Here is a 19,264-nt window from a genome sequence, read left to right on the forward strand (position 1 = left end):
GTTGTGACGTGGTGCCAGCAGTTGTTAAATGAACCTGGGTTCCCACGCTGACTTGGCTTGCCAAATGCCAAGTGGGAAGATAAAAAAATGGTGATTATGTGACCTCAGGGCCAAGCAACTGTCAAAAATACATGCCATGATAAAAATTTTTTTACAAAGTTTTATTGGAATGTAAAATAGAGGAAGAAAAAGTAAAAGAAATGATGGTGGCATGGATGAAGAATGTTGGATATAGTATAAATTTAGGTGATTGGCAAACTTTATGGGAAAGAAATAAAAAAATGACTTTGGCCATACTGTTTAAAGAAAATGTATATAAATGGTTTTATAGATGACTTATGCCGCCATCAAAATTGGTAAAAATATATCCAAATCTTTCCCCTGCATGTTGGAATTACAATAAGGAAAATGGAATGTATTATCATCTATGGTGGAATTGTAAAGAAGACCAAAAATTTTGGCAGAAAATTCAGAAATGGTTAAAAGAGATGTGTAAGATTAAAATAGAGTACAGACCTGAATTTTTCTTGTTAGGAATTAATGTGGGAAAATACAACAAAGATATTATATACCTAATAATTCATGTAATCACAGCTGCAAGATTGGCCTATGCACAACAGTGGAAATGTAAAGAAACTCCAAGTGAAACAGAAATAATTAGGAAAATTTGGATGTGCGCAGAAATGGACAAATTGACAAAAGAACTAGAAAAATAAGGACGAATCGGATTATTACAAAGTATGGGATAAGTTTTATTGCTGATTAGAAAAGAGGAAGGATCAAGACAATAAGAAATGATTATATGTATATATTATGCACTATGTATATAGAATGTAAATATGTGCTACTTTTTATACGACTTAGCAATATAAGACAACTATGTGGGTGAGGCTGATTGCACCATGTTCATTGTTTTTAATGTTCTTTTCTTTTCTTTTTGTGTTTGTTTAATAAAATTTAATAAAAAAAGAAGAAAAGAAAATATATGCTAGTTGCCAAGCCCTTCAATTTTGATCATATGACCATGGGGATTTTTTTTTGTGTGTGTATGCATGCAGATTACTAGTACACAGGTAATCCTCGACTTACAACTATTTGTTTAGTGAGTGTTTCAGTGGCACTGAAACAATTGACTAATGACTGTTCTTCACACGTTAAGACCGTTGCAGTATTCCCATGGTCGTGTGATCAGACTTCAGGCACTTGGCAATGGACTCATATTTATGATGATACAGATATAGATTCACAGAGTTGGAAGGAATCATGTAGGTCATCTAGTCCAACCCCAATGCCCAAGCAGACCCTACACCATTTCTGACAGATGGCAGTCCAGTCTCTTCTTGAAAGCTTCCAGGGATGAAGCTCCCACAACTTCTGAAGGCAACTTCTGTTCCATTGGTTGATTGTTCTCACTGTCAGAAAATTTCTCCTTATTTCCAGGTTGAATCTCTCCTTGTTCAGTTTTCATCTGTTATTCCTTGTCTGGCCTTTGGGTGCTTTGGAAAATCGCTTGACCCCTTCCTCCTCTCTAGGGCAGCCCCTCAAATATTGGAAGACTGCTATCCTGTCTCCCCTGGTCCTTCTCTTCCCTAGACTAGCCATGCCAACTTCCTGCAACCATTTATCATACTGTATGTTTTAGCCTCCAGTCCCCTAATCATCCTAGTTGCTCTTCTCTGTACTTTTTCTAGAGTCTCAATATCTTTTTTATAGTGTGGTGACCAAAACTGGATGCAGTACTCTAGGTGTGGTCTTACTAAGGCTTTATAGAGTGGTATTAGTACTTCCCTTGATCTTGATTGTATCTGTTAATGCATCATGTGATCTCCTTTAACAACCTTCTGACAAATAAACTCAGTGGAAAAGCAAGATTCACTTAATAACGGTGTCACTAACTTACGACTGCAACGATTCACTTGACTGAAGCAAGGATGGTCATATAATTTTTCTGTTTAGCAACAGAAATATTGTACTCAGTTATGGTCCTAAGTCAAAGACCACCTGTTAAATACTTCCGCCCTAGTCATGCAATTTACTGCAAGACCCATGATGTGAGTCCACCCCAAGTGACCCAAAGGGCCAAACTCATTTGCAGCTTCTAGCTCTGTGAAAGCATGGCCAAAAAACCTTAACGCAATGGCCTCCTTGGTTCAAAATCGGGACATGAATAGCGTTTGTGTGGATTTCTGGCTGCTAGAGATCAAGGAAATGGAACCGAAAAACAGAATGGAATTTCTCCATTGGGCTTTCAACAGATGCTTTATGTATTTATTTTTGTAATTACTCTCTCCCTGGCTATTTCTTCCCCTCCTTCCTGTTTTCTAAGCGTATTCATGATCCTGTCAGCTATTTGGTATTTTATGTGGCTCTCCTTTGCATTGCATTTTCTCCCTGGGCTTGGCTTCCCCCTCCCCTTCCCATTCAAAGACCAAATGCTTTCCTAAACTCCCCCCACCCCCTCCCCACCCCCTGGGCCACCCCCTCCCCACCCCCTGGGCCACCCCCTCTGCCTGCTTCTGTTAACACTTGGTGAGTCAAGCGAGCACCTAATGTGTTTTCTGAAAAAATAACGATTAAGCGAAACCAGGGTTTGGCTTTGAATGACAGCCAAGTATTTTTGTTTCATTAATACGTAATTTGCAATTAATTTGCACTTTCTGAAAGAACATCGCCATGTCCTCGGCCCTTTTAAGTTAAATGGAAGGTTATGGGGATTATTTGCCTCCCCCAAAAACTTAATCAAAACTAAGGAGACTCCAGATGAATCCCAGATTACTTCAACATCTTGGTTTTATGGCCTCCCAGTGGAAACACCACCTCTTCTAGGGAAGCTTTCAAGGAAAACATGAGGAGGGTACCATATATTTACACCCTTCGACTGGGATATTCAGAAAAGGGACAGAATCTAGGGGTGGGGTGTGGAGTTGCCATCTGCAAGGTGAGGGTATCACATTGTAATCAGGGCCCCACTTTTCTTTGGGCCTATCTTCAACACCTGTACAAAAGAGGTGGGGCTTGGAGATCAGTGTTGCCCCCCTCTCGCCCTGCCCCTCCCCTTTTGACACCCCAAACACCTCTGCCGGGCAATTATGGCAGGATTTGAGCATTCTAAGCTGAGTCAGAATTTAGTTAAGACTTGAAAAGGGAGGGAGGGAGGGAGGGAGGATAAATGAGGGAAGATGAGGCAGGAAGGAAAGGTCGGAAGGAAGAATAAACAAAAGGAGATGAGGGATGGAGGGAAAGAAGGAAAGATAAAGGGAGGTGAGGGAGGGAAGGAAGAATAGAGAAAAGGAGATGAGGGTGTGAGGGAAGGAAGGAAAGATAGAGAAAGAGAGATGAGGGAGGGAAGGATAAAGAAAGGGAGGGAGGGAGGATAAAGAAAGGGAGATGAGGGAGGGACAGAAGGAAAGATACAGAAAGAGAAATGAGAGAGGGAGGGAAGGATAAAGAAGGAGGGAGGGAGGGAAGGGTAAAGAAAGGGAGGGAGAAAGGGAGGAGAAGGGAGGGAGGATAAAGAAAAGGAGATGAGGGCATGAGGGAAGGAAGGAAAGATAAAGAAAGGGAGGGAGAGAAGGAGGGAGGGAATGATAAAGAAAAGGAGGGAGAGAGGAAGGGGAAGGAAGGGAGGACAGAAGGAGAAAGAAAGGGAGAGGGAAGGAAGGAAAGTCACTTCTTTCTTGCAACCAAGAAAACTCCATGTACATGTTTCTGAATTCACCAGATTTGATGAAGTCTCATTTAATTTACTTAAGTAAATTGGAAGAGGATATTAATATAACATTATCAACACCAGAAGCTGTTGAGAGCTTTATTGTGCATTAGTGGCAAGCAAATTTTTGTGCAAAGAAATTCCTTTTATTGGCCCCAGGAGCGTCTGAAGCAGAGGTGGTATTCAGCAGATTCTGACCAGTTCTGGAGAACCGGTAGTGGAAATTTCGAGCAGTTTGGAGAACTGGCAAATGCTGCCTCTGACTGGAGATTTTACAGTATCCTTCCTCTGCCATGCCCACCAAGCCACATCCACAGAACCGGTAGTAAAATAAATTTGAATCCCACCACTGATCTGCAGGAAAAGTGAAGAAAAAAGTCAAGATGGCAGCGTACAATTCAGGCTCCATCTTTTTTTAGGCAAAGCAAGAAAAAGAAGGGCAAAGCTTGAGTCATGTATAGTAGTCATGGCTGCCATCTTGATTTTTTTAAAAAAAAAAAATTGCACATGACCCTGATTGGCTGAAAATCTCCTTGCATTTCACTTGATTGTAATATCGAGAGATTTATCTTTTTAGCAGAATTCCCTGTCACGTGTGTTTGTCACATGATAATATTGAATTCCTATGAAAATAGTACATATAAAGCATTTTTTAAGATTGAAACCATAACCCTAGCTTCCTTGAAGTGAATTTTATTCAGTTCAACAGGTCCGACTCCTGAGAAAAATTTAGCATAGATGAACCTTAATTGGTGATTGGGTTGAATGGACAGTGCTGATATTATTTAGCGGTGATATATATAAATACATTGTAAACTAACAGGGTTAATCATCTATTTAACAGCAATGAGCTCCTTAATTCTAATTAGTTTTATTGGCAACTAGTGATGCTCAGCTGACAGGCATTGGCAGGTTAACAACCAATGAACATCGGTAATGAATTGAGAGACTATTGCTATCATGGCCAATTCGGTGCTAATAACTTGATTATGTTTAATCAGCCTTTGAAAACTCATAGTGTTGTTCAGCTTCTTAGGACACTGTTGCAGATAGTGTAGGAGTATATAGAGATGCTCCAGTGTGGAACATGTGGGGGAACACAATCCACCACGCCAGGTGTTTTCCTACATCAAATGCCACTTATGGTGGCAGAAATGTTGAGTTGTTCAGAGAACCGGCAAATCCCACCTCTGACTGGCCCCGTCCCCATCGATTCTCTGCCTCCTGAGTCCCAGCTGGGTCTTCTTTGGTTGCCCTGCACAGGAGAACAGAGCTGAAAAGAAGGTTAGTGGGGTGGGGAGGGAATGGGGATTTTGCAGTATCCTTCCCCTGCTACGCCCACCAAGCCATGCCCGCAGAACTGGTAGTTAAAAAAAAATTGAATCCCATCACTGGGGCATAGATAAAGCATAGTATCTGTTTTATTGTTCCTGCTATTCATTTATATTCATGTTCATATAAATGAATAAGCAGGGTGTGGTATTTATTACTCAGCCACGATATTCACTTGATGATCCTAGTTGTGGTAAAATTGGGTTGCAAACTCATGGACGACATATAGGCACACAGATTTATTTTTATAGCCCACCCCTCCCCCCAAAAAAACCCTGTGCCACTAAAATCTCAGTAACAAAATGCTGGTTCACGTCCTTGTGATCTTGTGGCTTGCGTTGTCTCTTTTCAAACAAAATGAAGACTCATTTGCAAGGATGACTGGATTGACTCAGACATGACTTAAATCATTAGCTGGTTATAAACTATTGGGATAATAAATGGATGATTCAAACTGAAGCTGTGACTTTTTTTAAATGATCCAAAACAAAACTGAATTCAGAAGCATCAAACTGATGATTCAATTTAATTTCCCAGGCCAATTCAGCACAACAATTTGATTTGGCGTTTCAATTGGATTGCTTTGGAGATCAAATCTCCAGATTTAAGTTTTGCAGAAAGTTTATATGAAATATAGATGAACACTCCATTATGGAAGGAAGGAAGGAAGGAAGGAAGGAAGGAAGGAAGGAAGGAAGGAAGGAAGGAAGGAAGGAAGGAAGGAAGGAAAATAAATCCTAGCATTGAACTCTTATGTGACATCATGTTGCTAGCATACATACATACACATCATGGTCCTCAGAGGATTTTAAAAAACCCACTTGAGCTAGAAAAGTGGTACATGATTGTTGTACCACCTATTGGCAATAATGTTCACACTCACACAAAAAGGACCTGCATTTCAAGGTTTCCAATTCTGGAAATTCCTGAACAGAGAGTAAAGGTATGACATCAAGTTTCCTTGCCTCTCTGTGATTTCAGAAGATATCTCTGCTACTAAACTTTGAGCATTACCAATGAGACATTCTAGATCCCACCAAAGAAAAGTATAATTATTTTCACATTCACATCTCTACAATCTGCAGAAGGATTTAACACTGCCTCTTCCTCTTCCTCCTCCTCTTCCTCCTCTTCCCCCTCCTCTCCCTCCCTCCCTCTTTTTTAATTTTCTGATGAACACATGGACTTTCAAAGGTTCTAAGACAAAAGCTGGGTAACTCAGAAACAGGTCAGGAACAATTCAGAGATTTGTTTTTGATTGTCACAGGAGGAGGCCGCTCTTTAAAGTTGCCAGCTTTCTCTTTGTCAGAAAACAACAACACTCTGAACAGCTATCCTGCCTGATATTCATGTTGTTCTAACTAAAAGCAATGGGTGCAAATGATATCCGAAAGCTTTAGGCATCTCTCTTCCTCTTTCTTGCACATAAACAAACTCTCTCTCTCTGTCTCTCTCTCTCTCCTTTCCTCCCTCCCTCTCTCTCTCTCTCCTTCCCTCCCTCCCTCTCTCTCTCTCCCTTCCACACATATACAGTACAAAGACACCTACATACAGAACTGAGTTAAGTGGAAGAAACAATAAACATAAACAATCTATCTTTCTCCCCCTCTTTCTCTCTCCCTCCTTCCTTCCCTCCCTTCCTCCCTCCCCCCTCTCTCCCTCCATCTTTCTGTATCTCTCTCTCTCTCCCTCCATCTTTCTGTCTCTCTCTCCCACTCCTTCTCCCTCTCTCTCCTTCCCTCCCTCTCCCTCTCCCCATCTCTCCCCCCTCTCTCCCTCCTTCTCTCCCTCCCTCCCTCTCTCTCACACACACATACAGACGGAGAGGGAGAGAGAGGTGCAGACACACCTGCAGTACAAAGACACCTCCATACAGAAGTGAGCTCAGTGGAAGAAAAATCATTAAAGCTTGAAGGTTCAGTGGGCTCCAGACAACTCTCTGGCGCAAGAGCTCTCCCATCTCGGTGCCCCGAGCATCGCTACCCCAAAGAGTCATAAACCCAGTGAAGTGAGATAATGGAAGGGTAGCTTTTCAGAACGGCATGCAAATAATAAATATCAGCATGACACGAACTTTGCAGTGTGGCAAATGCTGTGGGATTGGACACTGGCGATGCCTTTCTCTTCCTTCCTGTTTTCTCCTGTCAAGCTTCGTCAATATTTCACTTTTATCCAAGCTCTTGACTGTCCTTTGAATGCATCAGGGGATCGGTTTTGTCGAAGTTGAATAGGTTGGGGGGGTCTGGTTCATTCTTGGAACTTTACAATCTGTCATCTATGGAGAGGTTGGGTGGGGGTGAAGAGGGATTAAAAAAATAGTTAATAAACACATTTATTGCTTATTATTGTAGGCAGTGTGTATTTACTTTATTATCCTCAAACATTCTTTCATTTTACTATAGGGCAATTTTCTCATAAAGTCTCTGCGTTGTTTTAGAATCAATTCTATATTTATCTGCATTTATGGCTTTTGCTATGGTTAGGGTGGGAATCTTTTTAGGTGTGTAAATTATAATGAAATTATTCTTGTGTATCCATTGCTATAACTCTGCAAAGATTGGTAGCAAGTCATTTCTCATTCTGGGATTTCTCGTTTAAACCCGGCAAATTCCTAGTATTTCATAAGGTCTTTTCAGGACAGGAGGAATGGTGGCTTGGCAGTTTTGCAGCTCCCCTTAGTAATAATCCTTCAGCAATCTTATCTGTTTATGAATGTATTTACTTATGGCTTACAACCTGGAAATAGGGAGGGGGAGTGGGGAGGGAGAGAGGGGGAAAGATTGGGAAAAATAGGGTTTTTTTATTTTGTGTATTTTCTTTTTTAGCTACTGCAGAATTAAAAGTAAGATATGCTAGGAGTTTTTTGTATCCCATTCCTTGTAATTTTCTATTGATTTACTAAAAGGATATTGATTGTCTTCACTTTTGCCAAACTTGATATTCTGAAATCATGCAAGATCCAATCATGGATCAAATCCCTTTTGAGAAATTTGGGAATAGAAATAATGATGACGGGGAAGGGGCCAGGCCTATGTACAGGGGTGGGATTCTACCAGTACGCACCTATTCACTCGAACCGGTTGTTAGAAGAAATTACTGGACTAATCCTGTAAGGAAGGCAGGAAGGAAACATTCTGGTGTTGCTTACAGAAACTGCCTCTCAGTTAACCCTTATTATATTCTTGGCAGGACTAGACTTCCTATCTCAGGAACGTCTTTGGAGTTTTTTCCCATCCTTTGCTGGTACTTTGCTTGTGTGGAGTGACCATTCAAAGTTACAATGGCACTGAAAAAAGGGACTTATGACCCTTTTTCACACTTACGACTGTTGCAGCATCCTCACAGTCACGAGAGGCCAGGCAAGGAGATGCATGCCTCGATGTGAGTGATGTTGAGTTGGCTATGCCCGGCCAATAACATGACCACCAAGCCACATGCACCCAGTCACATGACCACCAAGCCACGCCCACAAAACCAGTTGTTAAAAATTTGAATCCTAACCCTGCCTATGTATGATCTCATGGGGTGGGATTTGATCCTAATAATGAAATCAATAATTTGCCAGGACAAATGTGTAACAGATTTGTTGAACGTGCACTGAACTAGTAGTTCTGCCAAAGTTCTTGGAAGATAATTTGATGGGATCATAATATTCTAATTTAGCAATTCAACTTCAGTTAACAGATTAACAGAGTTGGAAGGGACCTTGTACGTCATCTAGTCCAACCCCACCACCCAAGCAGGGGACCTTATGCTATTTCTGACAGATGGCAGTCCACTCTCTTCTTGAAAGCCTCCAGGGATGAAGCTCTCACAACTTCTATGTGAAGAGAAATAAGGGAAAAATTAATTATGGAGATTATATGTGTTTTTAAGGAAGTATGATATTTAATTGAAAAGAAGTGTTAAAGATGTTAAGATTTTAATGATTATTAATGATAGAACTGAACTGGAATGGAATGAGGGTTTATAATTACATCTATTTACAATCTTTCTTTCTTTTTTTAAAAGGATATAGTGTGAATATAGTGTGTATTATAGAATATTGTGTGTATTATAAGAATGTACCAAGCAGAATTCGATTGGAAGTTATGTATTATGTATTATATTGAAGGTCATAAACTTAAAGTATATGTTGAAGTTTAAATAAGTTGAATGGATGTAATTAAAAGCTATAAAGGTGTGATGCTCCAATCAGTAACTACAGGAGAAAATTTGTTTAATGAGAAAATATAATGTGAAATCGAAACAGAACAGACAAAAATATAAATATAATGATTTGAATTGAGATGAGATAATCAAAATAAAATCGAGAAAATTAAAAGAGGGGAAAAACTATGTAGAAAATGTAAAATAGTATAAGATATGGAATAGAATACAAAAAGGAACATGAAATTGAGCTTTGTGTCTGTATAAAGAAGTTCAACCCGGGACCATGCTATTTTCAAAAAAGATATTTTACTTGTATTTTGTATGTGTGAAAACCCAAATAAAACTTTATTAAAAAAAGATGAAGAAGAAGAAGAGACTGGAGTGCCATTTGTCAGAAATGGTGTAGGGTCTCCTGCTTGGCAAGGGGTTGGACTAGATGACCTATAAGTTCCCTTCCAACTCTGATTATCTGTTACCCATCTCAGGAGTCATTTGGTAAACACTTATACTGTACACAGTGTGAAAAACTTGTTCAACCTGTTTGTTTCACCTGAAAATAGTGTGAATGCTTAGCACGTCATGCTGGCTTAACCAAATTGTGGGCTATCCTGGCTGAACAAATTATAATTTACCATGAGAACAAATCAAGCTATATATTCCTGTCCCCTCTGAAAATTGGAAAATGCAGCATAATAGTTCACGCACATCTTCAGTTTGTGCATATTTTTCCAAACAGAAGAAGTGATAAAATACCATAGGGACAATGTTTTCTCACCCACAAGACTCTTGTTTCCACAAAACTTGTGGCTCTGTGTCCACAAATGAGGTGGAAAGCTAGCAGTTGAATTTACTCAATGACCAGCCTTGTTTAGAGCTTGTCTTGGATGGTTTGGGATTTAATAAAAGATAAAGATTTCCCTGTCAATCATGTCTTATTCTAGGACATGGTGCTCATCTCCTTTTCTTGGCCAAGGGATCCAGTGTTGTCCAAAGACAATTTCTGTGGTCTTACTTCTCTTTTCCCTTCCCCCCATTGCTTTTCTATTTACTTTGTATTTTGTATTTTATAATATTTTATAACGCAATTTAAAAACATGAAACACAACGAATTCCTTGCTTAGCAACATAAATTCTGGCCTCCATTGCATCTGTAAGTCAAGAATGACCTGCACTTTGTGCAAAGTCAGAAAACAGCTCTACTCCAGACTCAGTTTTAATCCTTTTGGGGAACTGAGCCCTTTGCTGTCTGAATATCTTCTGGACAAGGATTTTCCTCAACCACTTGACACCACAGAGGGATAAAGCACCCTGGGGTGAGATTTCATCCATATTTCATTCCTGTTTTTGCGTGGCCACTTCCAGCCGCCCGCTAAGCTCCTGCCCTGCAACCCTTCCTCAGCCTTCTCAGGAATGATCTGTTTATACCCCATATGGTTCCTGGGTTGTGAAGCGACATAAAAAGCACAAATGAAGCACCGGGCTTGCTGTTTTCCTTCCTGCTGGGTGCAATGAAGCCGGAAAGCACTTCCTACTCGGTAAAACAACGTCTTTTGCAAATTACCTTGAGGTACCTGAAGCCAAATGTGGCCAAGGGAGCAATTTTCTCCTGCTTTACATTGTCTGTTTAGAGCTGTTACCGTTCCCCCTGCTGTGTTCTTTTAACAAGCACATCACTGAAATAAAATTTTAAAAATATATAAAAGAACTCCAATTCTGTATAGAGGTGTTTTTTTAAATTCTTGAGCAAGCAAGAGAATCTTTGTAATGGTACCACATATTCGTGCAGAAGTTCTTTTTGGTTCTCTCCCTACGTGAGTCCTTCCTTCCTTCCTTCCTTCCTTCCTTCCTTCCTTCCTTCCTTCCTTCCTTCCTTCCTTCCTTTCTTTCTTTCTTTCTTTCTTTCTTTCTTTCTTTCTTTTTTTCATTCATTTTCTTTCTTCTTCCTCCCTCCCTCCTTCTTTCTCTGTCTTTTGCTTTGAAATGGGAGATCCACAGTTTCGTGGTTCTTTTTTTAAAAAAGCAGATTTCGGTTTCATTTTGAGCGACTGCCACAAAGAAGAGGGGGGTCAAATTATTCTCCAAAGCACCAGAAGGCAGGAGAAGAAACAAGGGTTGGAAACTAACCAAGGAGAGAAACAACCTGGTACTAAGGAGAAACTTCCTAACTGTGAGGACAACTAACCAGTGGAAAAAATTGACTTCAGAAATTGTGGGTGCTTCATCACTGGAGGTTTTAAAGAAGAGTCTAGACAGTCACTTATCTGAGATGATATAGGTTCTCCTGCTTGAGCAGGTACCTCCAAGGTACCTTCCAGCTCTATTCTATTCTATTCTATTCTATTCTATTCTATTCTATTCTATTCTATTCTATTCTATTCTTATTCTTATTCTTATTCTTATTCTTATTCCGTTCTATTCTATTCTTATTCTATTCTATTCTATTCTATTCTTATTCTATTCTATTCTATTCTTATTCTTATTCCGTTCTATTCTATTCTTATTCTTATTCTTATTCTATTCTTATTCTATTCTATTCTAGTCTTATTCTATTCTTATTCTATTCTTATTCTATACTATTCTATTCTTATTCTATTCTATTCTATTCTTATTCTATTCTTGTTCTTATTCTAGTCTATTCTTATTCTATTCTTATTCTAGTCTATTCTTATTCTATTCTTATTCTATTCTATTCTTATTCTAGTCTATTCTTATTCTATTCTTATTCTTATTCTGTTCTATTCTATTCTATTCTATTCTATTCTATTCTATTCTATTCTATTCTATTCTATTCCATTCCATTCCATTCCATTCTAACTCTATTCTATTCTATTCTATTCTATTCTATTCTATTCTATTCTATTCCATTCCATTCCATTCCATTCCATGCTTCATTCCAATTATGCTATGCTATGCTATGCTATTCAACCCTTGCCTGGTTGTTGACACTCCAATATCATAAATACATTCATCTGGATCTATTGGGGAGGTTTCCTGTTTTTCTTTCCTGAATTTGACGTCTTCAAAATGCAAACTGCTCTGTTTGTCAACAGAGGGAGCCCTTCAGGGAAAAAAAACCCTCATTCAACACGCAAAGAGGAAGACTTCATAAATATGGAAATGTAAAGATCTAAATTGCCACTGCTCAGATTTGTTTGTTTTTCCCAGATCAGAGAGTAGGAAATTGGCACAGGTTGTTCAAGAAATCAGGAAAGGTAAGGAAGGGAAAGGAAAAGATTTTCTGGGTATTTTGGAATGCTAGGGATTTATTTGCTCTGGACTGGTACATTTAAGGGAGGCTTTCTCCTGATCGGCCCAAAATGAATAACTCAAATCCCTTCCATTATCAGGTTTAGTCTGACTGTCAGCCTGGTCATTATGGCTTAATCAACTGATCAGTTTTAAACAAACCATGATTTAGTGTGATGTGAGAACATAATCATTGGAAAGAAGAACCATATTCCCGGTCACTATAGCTAATGATTAGTACTGCCAGGTGAGGGTTGTTACAATAGAACAGAATAGAGTAGAGTAGAGTAGAGTAGAGTAGAGTAGAGTAGAGTAGAGTAGAGTAGAGTAGGAATAGAATAGAATAGAATAGAATAGAATAGAATAGAATAGAATAGAATAGAATAGAATAGAATAGAATAGAATAGAATAGAAAATACGGGATGGGATGGGATGGGATGGAGTAGAATAGAATAGAGTAGAGTAGAGTAAAGTAGAGTAGAATAGAATAGAATAGAATAGAATAGAATAGAATAGAATAGAATAGAATAGAATAGAATAGAATAGAAAATACGGAATGGGATGGGATGGGATGGAGTAGAATAGAATAGAATAGAATAGAATAGAATAGAATAGAATAGAATAGAATAGAATAACAGTAGAGTTGGAAGGGACCTTGGAGGTCTTCTAGTCCAACCCCCTGCCTTGGTAGGAAACCCTACACCACTTCAGACAAATGGTTACCCAATCTCTTCTTAAAAACTTCTGGTGTTGGAGAATTCACAACTTCTGGAGGCAAGGAGTTCCGGTGATTAATTGTTCTCATTGTCATGAAACTTCTCCTTAGTTCCAGGTTGCTTCTCTCCTTGATTAGTTTCCACCCATGGCTTCTCGTCCTGCCTTCAGGTGCTTTGGAGAATAGCTTGACCCCGTCTTCTCTGGGGCAGCCCCTGAGGGTTGTATTACATATTACGAGAATTGTAATCCAAAATTATGAGATGATGAGAGCTGTAATCCAAACTATCAATGAAAGAGCCATAATGGGAAAGGCCTGTTAAATCAGTCAGTTGGGACTCTCTTGCGTACTTCTTGCTTATGTCGTAGTCCTCGACTTACAACAGTTCATTAGTGACCATTCAAAGTTGCAACAACAGCACTGAAAAAAGTGACCGATGACCGTTTTTCACAGTGATGACCTTTCCCGCATCCCCACGGTCATGTCATCAAAGTTCAGATGCTTGGCAACTGGTTCATATCTATGATCATTGCTCTGTCCAAAAGTCATGTGATCACATTTTACGACCTTCACAAATTCACTTAACAATGGAGGCAAGAAAGATGATAAAGTGGGACAGAATTCACCTAACAAATGTCTCACTTAACAACAGAAACGTGGGAGTCAATGGTGGTCATAAGTCAAGGCCTACCTGCAATTGAGCACCAAATCATATTAAATATTAAGTAAAACTGTCCTCTTCTGGGTCATTATTTTAAAATCAAAAGCAGGGTAAAAATAGAATGAAGGAAGGAAGGAAGGAAGGAAGGAAGGAAGGAAGGAAGGAAGGAAGGAAGGAAAGAAGGAAGTCAGCATTTTATGATCTTGCCATGCCAATAGTTAATCATGTAATGCTGGCATTGAAAATCTTTAATTTTGGATGAATTGCATTTATAGGAATATCCCATTTCTCTCTCTCTTTTTCTGTCTCTCTCTGTCACTGTCTCTCTTTCCATCTCGTTCTCTTCCTATTCTTCTCTTTCTTTCTCTCTCCCTTTTGATGGTTAAAAATAATTCGTTCATTTGTGGTAACTCAGAATAGAAATGCAGCAATGTTTGGAATAAACTTACACCACACCCACTCTGTCTGTCTAGTCCTGGAGCTTAAAAATAAATCTTTATGAAGGAACTGCCATCTAATTTTTGTTATGAGAAAATCAGGAACAATTTTAGCTGTCTCCCTCTTGGTGTCATCAGTTCTGCAAAACAAAAAACGAAACCCGTAACTTTCAGAGGGCTCAGATAAATTTTCTTTGCAAATACTGTTCACTCCAAGGTATTTTTTTTTTAAAGTTGTTTTCCAAAAACTCCTCAAGTTCCTAGCAATCATCACTTACTAATTGAAACCTCTCTGGCAAACCACTGATAAAGGAAGAGTACCATCTCTCACCATCTCACTGACTTAAAAAAAAAAAAAAACCTCTCCAAAAGAAGATTTCCTGTCTAGTTGTCCCTTACATACTTTGCAGTCAAAACCCACAAGGCTTCAGGAACTTAAGACATTAAACTATGTTGCCTTCATGTTTTTTTTCCCCGCTATGCAAATGCTACTGGTTTCGGTTGGATGTGTAAAATGATATTGGCAAAAGGTCCCGAGCTCAGCAGAAACCCACTGGAAGTGGGAGGACGCGACTATTTTAAGAAATGCCTCCTTTCCTTGAAAACAGAAATTTCTTTCATCGGAAGAACTAGTTTGTCCCTATTTGAAGCTGTACAAGTGTTCTTTTCATAGAGGCCGTTGAATTTAGAAGGCTGAGGCTCATGGGTGCAGGCATGTTCAACAGAAAAGCAAAATAACACATACTTTATAATTTTAGCTATATTCCCTTACCTGTTAGAATGAAGATTGAGAAGAATTTCTGATTTATTATGGCTTGTCTATTATTATTGTTGTTATTTCTTTTATTCCTTAAACATGCAACTCAAGTCAACTGAACATTTAATAATGTATTGCAAATATCATCGACTGGTGCTGATGGTTGATACGGGTTGCTGCCAGCATCCTAGGTATTGGCTAAGTATCTTCTTAAAATGTATATTGTTCTGAGGTGCACAGTTGTTTGCAGTTCCACTGGTGTTATTGCAGGAAGCTGCCATATCTTGAAGTAGTTTGTAAAATTCTTGGGTATGGTACCAAGTGCCCCGATGACAATGGGTATCACTGGTACATGTTTTATCCATAATCACATAGTTTTGATGGGCAGGTCATGATATTTCATGATTTTCTCCAGTTCTTTTTCTTCGATTCTGGTCTCTCCTGGTACAATGATATCAATAAATTGTACATTTCAGTTTTTGACACCTGCAATACCTAGCATGTTTTGTTGTTGTTGTCTCAGTACTGTGTGATTTTTTTTCTTGCTGCGTGTCTTCAATTCGTACATTACCAGGTATTGCAATGTCAATGAACCAACCCTTTTTCTTTTCAACTATTCTTATGTCAGTTGTGTTTTGGGCCAAATGCCCGTCCGTCTGAATTCTGAAGTCCCACAAGATCTTGACTTTTTCATTCTCCAGAACCTTCTCAACCTGATGTTCCCAGTAGTTGTTACTATACTCAAATCCAAACTTTTGGCATAGTTTCCAGTGAATGATTTTAGCTATGATGATGATGATGATGCTTTAGCCTTAAATCCAAATTATACATTTGGAAATAAACTGGCCATTGAGACTGGAGATCTTTTAAACTTCCCAATGTATTAAAATCAATCATAATTTGTTTTTTTCACTGAAACCGCTTGTATTTATATAACTCAATACAAGTAGTACTTAACTTACTACTCATTTAGTGACCATTCAAAGTTATAATGGCACCCAAAAAAGTGACTTAGGACCAACATTCACAATCATCACTTTTATATCATTCCCATGATCGTGTGATCAAAATTCAGATGCTTGGTAACTGACTCGTATTTATAGCCATTGCTTGTGTCTCAATGACATGGGATCTCTTTTTGCGACATTCTGACAAGCAAAGTCAATGGGGAAGCCAGACTCATTTAACAACCAGGTTACTAACTTGTCAATTGCAGTGATTCACTTAACAACTGGGACAAAAATGTTGTAAAATGGGGCAAAACTTACTTAACAAATCTTACAACTGTCTCAATTAATCCCAAAATTTCTGTCGTTAAATGAGACATTTGTTAAGATGAGTCATAAGATGAGGAATACCATAAGATGAGACAGTTGTAAGGTGAGGACTACCTTTACAAAAAAAAATTCCTTACATGGACCACCTACCATACATCGTCTTTCATTAGTAATGAAATATTGCTAGTGAATTAGTGATATATACTCATTATCTAATCTACTAAACAAAGGTATGTTGAGGATTGAAAAGACAAAGAGAGAATTAGAACTCTAAATAACAACGATAATAAAGATATATCAAAAAATTGGGGAAAACACTCAATAGGAACAGACAGAATCATTTTCTCATTTTCTTTTAACAACCCCATGTGAGGTGGAATCTGAATGGAGCTAGCAGAGTGTTTACTGGTCGGATGCCCTTCTTGTCACCAATGCGGAGTTTTGTTCAGCAGATACATCCTCATTGTGCCTATCGAGAGAAATATCTGCCTCTCTACCTAGAGAGAAATATCTGCCTCTACCTAGAATCGAACTCACAGACTCCTGATTGTGAGGTGAGAGCTCCACCTCTAGGCCACCACACCAGGAATGGACATAATCGCAACTCATTAATTACAAATCCATACAAATAGAAAGTCTGGGGCAAAAGAAAGCAAAGACAGTGTCCATAGTAATAGGGCAATCCCAAAACGTCTGGAACATCACTTGAATCCTGGTGGCATTGACCAAATCACTATCTGTCCATTGCAAAGGACAACTTTATTTGGAACAGATTGTATCCTGCAACATAACTTGAATACCTTAAATCAACAGGATTCAGGAGGTGGATAAAAATGCCAAATGCTTTATTGCTGGCACTTAGCCCCCATAAGACTGGCTAAGATTTACCCAAATTTAGATTCAAAATGTTGGAAATGTGGACAAAAACAAGGTCCCTTCTATCCTACGTGGTGGTTATGCCCTGAAGCAAAAAATATATGCTGGAAGGAAATACAAAAATGGACTCAGGATTTAATTGGAAGTCAAATAGAATTTACCCCCGAATTATTTTTTTCTAGGGGTAATTAAAGGAAAATACAATAAAAGGGCAAAATATTTGGTGCTACATATATAACAACAGCTGTCAGGATAGCCTTTGAGCAATGTTGGAAGAAACAATACATACCATCCGAAAGCCTAGTAATCAAAAAAAGTTTTGAGCTTGCAGAAACAGACATTGATGTGTCTATAATAACAATAACAGAATAACAGAGTTAGAAGGGACCTTGGAGGTCTTCTAGTCCAACCCCCTTCTCAGGCAAGAAAACCTTATACCCTATAGTATATAATATATAACCTAAGAACTCATATGTTTTTACCTCTAGGACTATAGGTAACTTAATTGGTTGAAAAACATATGATTTAAGTTGGGCAGTTGGTAATAATTTCCCCTAATAAAATTTGTTCTGATCCGTGGTTCTGATCTATTCAGGACAATCATTTTCAAAAAGAATGGATGTATTAAAACAACGATCATAAAATGAAATGACTTGTAAAAAAAAAAACCTTGAATGACAAAGCTACCGCAACGATATCTGCCACAGCTGGTCTTCTTTCAAAACAACAAGAGAAGCTCATTTTCTCATGGTGTAGAAAATGTCTTGTATGAAATAGTCCTCTGGGTATATTTTATTTATTTTTATTGATTGATTTGATTTGTCAATCGCTTACAAGATAATAGGTATAAGTATAAACATGAGTAAGAATACAGGAAATAGGTACGAATAAATGGGGACAATAGGACAGGGACGGTAGGCACGATGGTGCACTCATGCACGCTCCTTAACAGACCTCTTAGGAAGGGGGTGAGGTCAACAGTGGTTAGTTTGAGGTTAAAGGAGTGGGGGTTAGAGGATGTAACAACAGAGTCAGGTAGTGCATTCTAGGCATTGACCATTCTGTTGCTGAAGTCGTACTTTCTGCAATCAAGTGTGAAGCAGTTTACGTTGAGTTTGTATCTGTTGTGTGCTCTTGTATTGTTGTGGTTGAAACTGAAGTAGTCATTGACTGGTAGGACATTGTAGCAGATAATTTTGTGTGCTACGCTTAAGTCTAACCGTAGGCGGCGTAGTGCAAGGTTGTCCAAGCCCCAAATCTCAAACCTGATGATATAGGGTATTCGGTTGCGAGCAGAGGAGTGTAATACTCTTCTTGTGAAATACTTCTGGACTTGCTTGATCGTATTAATGTCTGTATAGGAAGCAGAAGTTGTTTTCTTTAAAATATATTAGGAGGAGGAGGAATGTAGCACTAAATATTGAATTTCACTTTTTTCTTTCTTTCGTTTCCTGTTTCCCCACCTTCTCTTAATTCACAATAAACAGGCCTGCTGAAACATGAAATTATTTTTTTCACCAAGAGACCCAAACTTACGTGAGATACACCAGATAAGAGACAACACAAAATCCATCACCCCAGGCAGACATTTGTTAGGTGTTCACGAAATTTCTTATTTCAATGTCTCCATAGGACTTTTCAAAGGGTCAGATCTTAATAAGTATTTTCACCTAAGAGGTTTCAACAGCAGAGCCAACTGTGTTCTTCTACAGGGTCCTTATTTGAATTGACCCTTTCATCCCCAAAAGGGCTATTGTGGAATTGGATTGTGTGCTAAATGGTTCCAACAATCCAATAGGTTCAAGGAATTCTAGCATCTTGGCCTACAGCAAGAGTCATCAGCTCAACTCTTAGACCAAGGGTCTTCAAACTTGGCAAGTTTAAGATTTGTGGACTTCAAACTCCCAGAATTCCTGAAGTAACATGACTGGAGGAGGAATTCTGGGAGTTGAAGTCCACAAGTCTTAAAGCTGTCAAGTTTGAAGACCCCTGTCTTAGACTGTCTATGGTCCATAGCTTCATTTTGGGGGCCTCATGAAATCCTTCAAGAACTTGCTGCTGAAAATGGTGTGGAACATGATAATGTTCAGTAGCAGCCTGGT

This window comes from Pseudonaja textilis, chromosome 12 (genome assembly GCF_049901715.1).
Source record: "Pseudonaja textilis isolate UNSWEBS1 chromosome 12, rPseTex1.2, whole genome shotgun sequence".
NCBI lineage: Eukaryota > Metazoa > Chordata > Lepidosauria > Squamata > Elapidae > Pseudonaja > Pseudonaja textilis.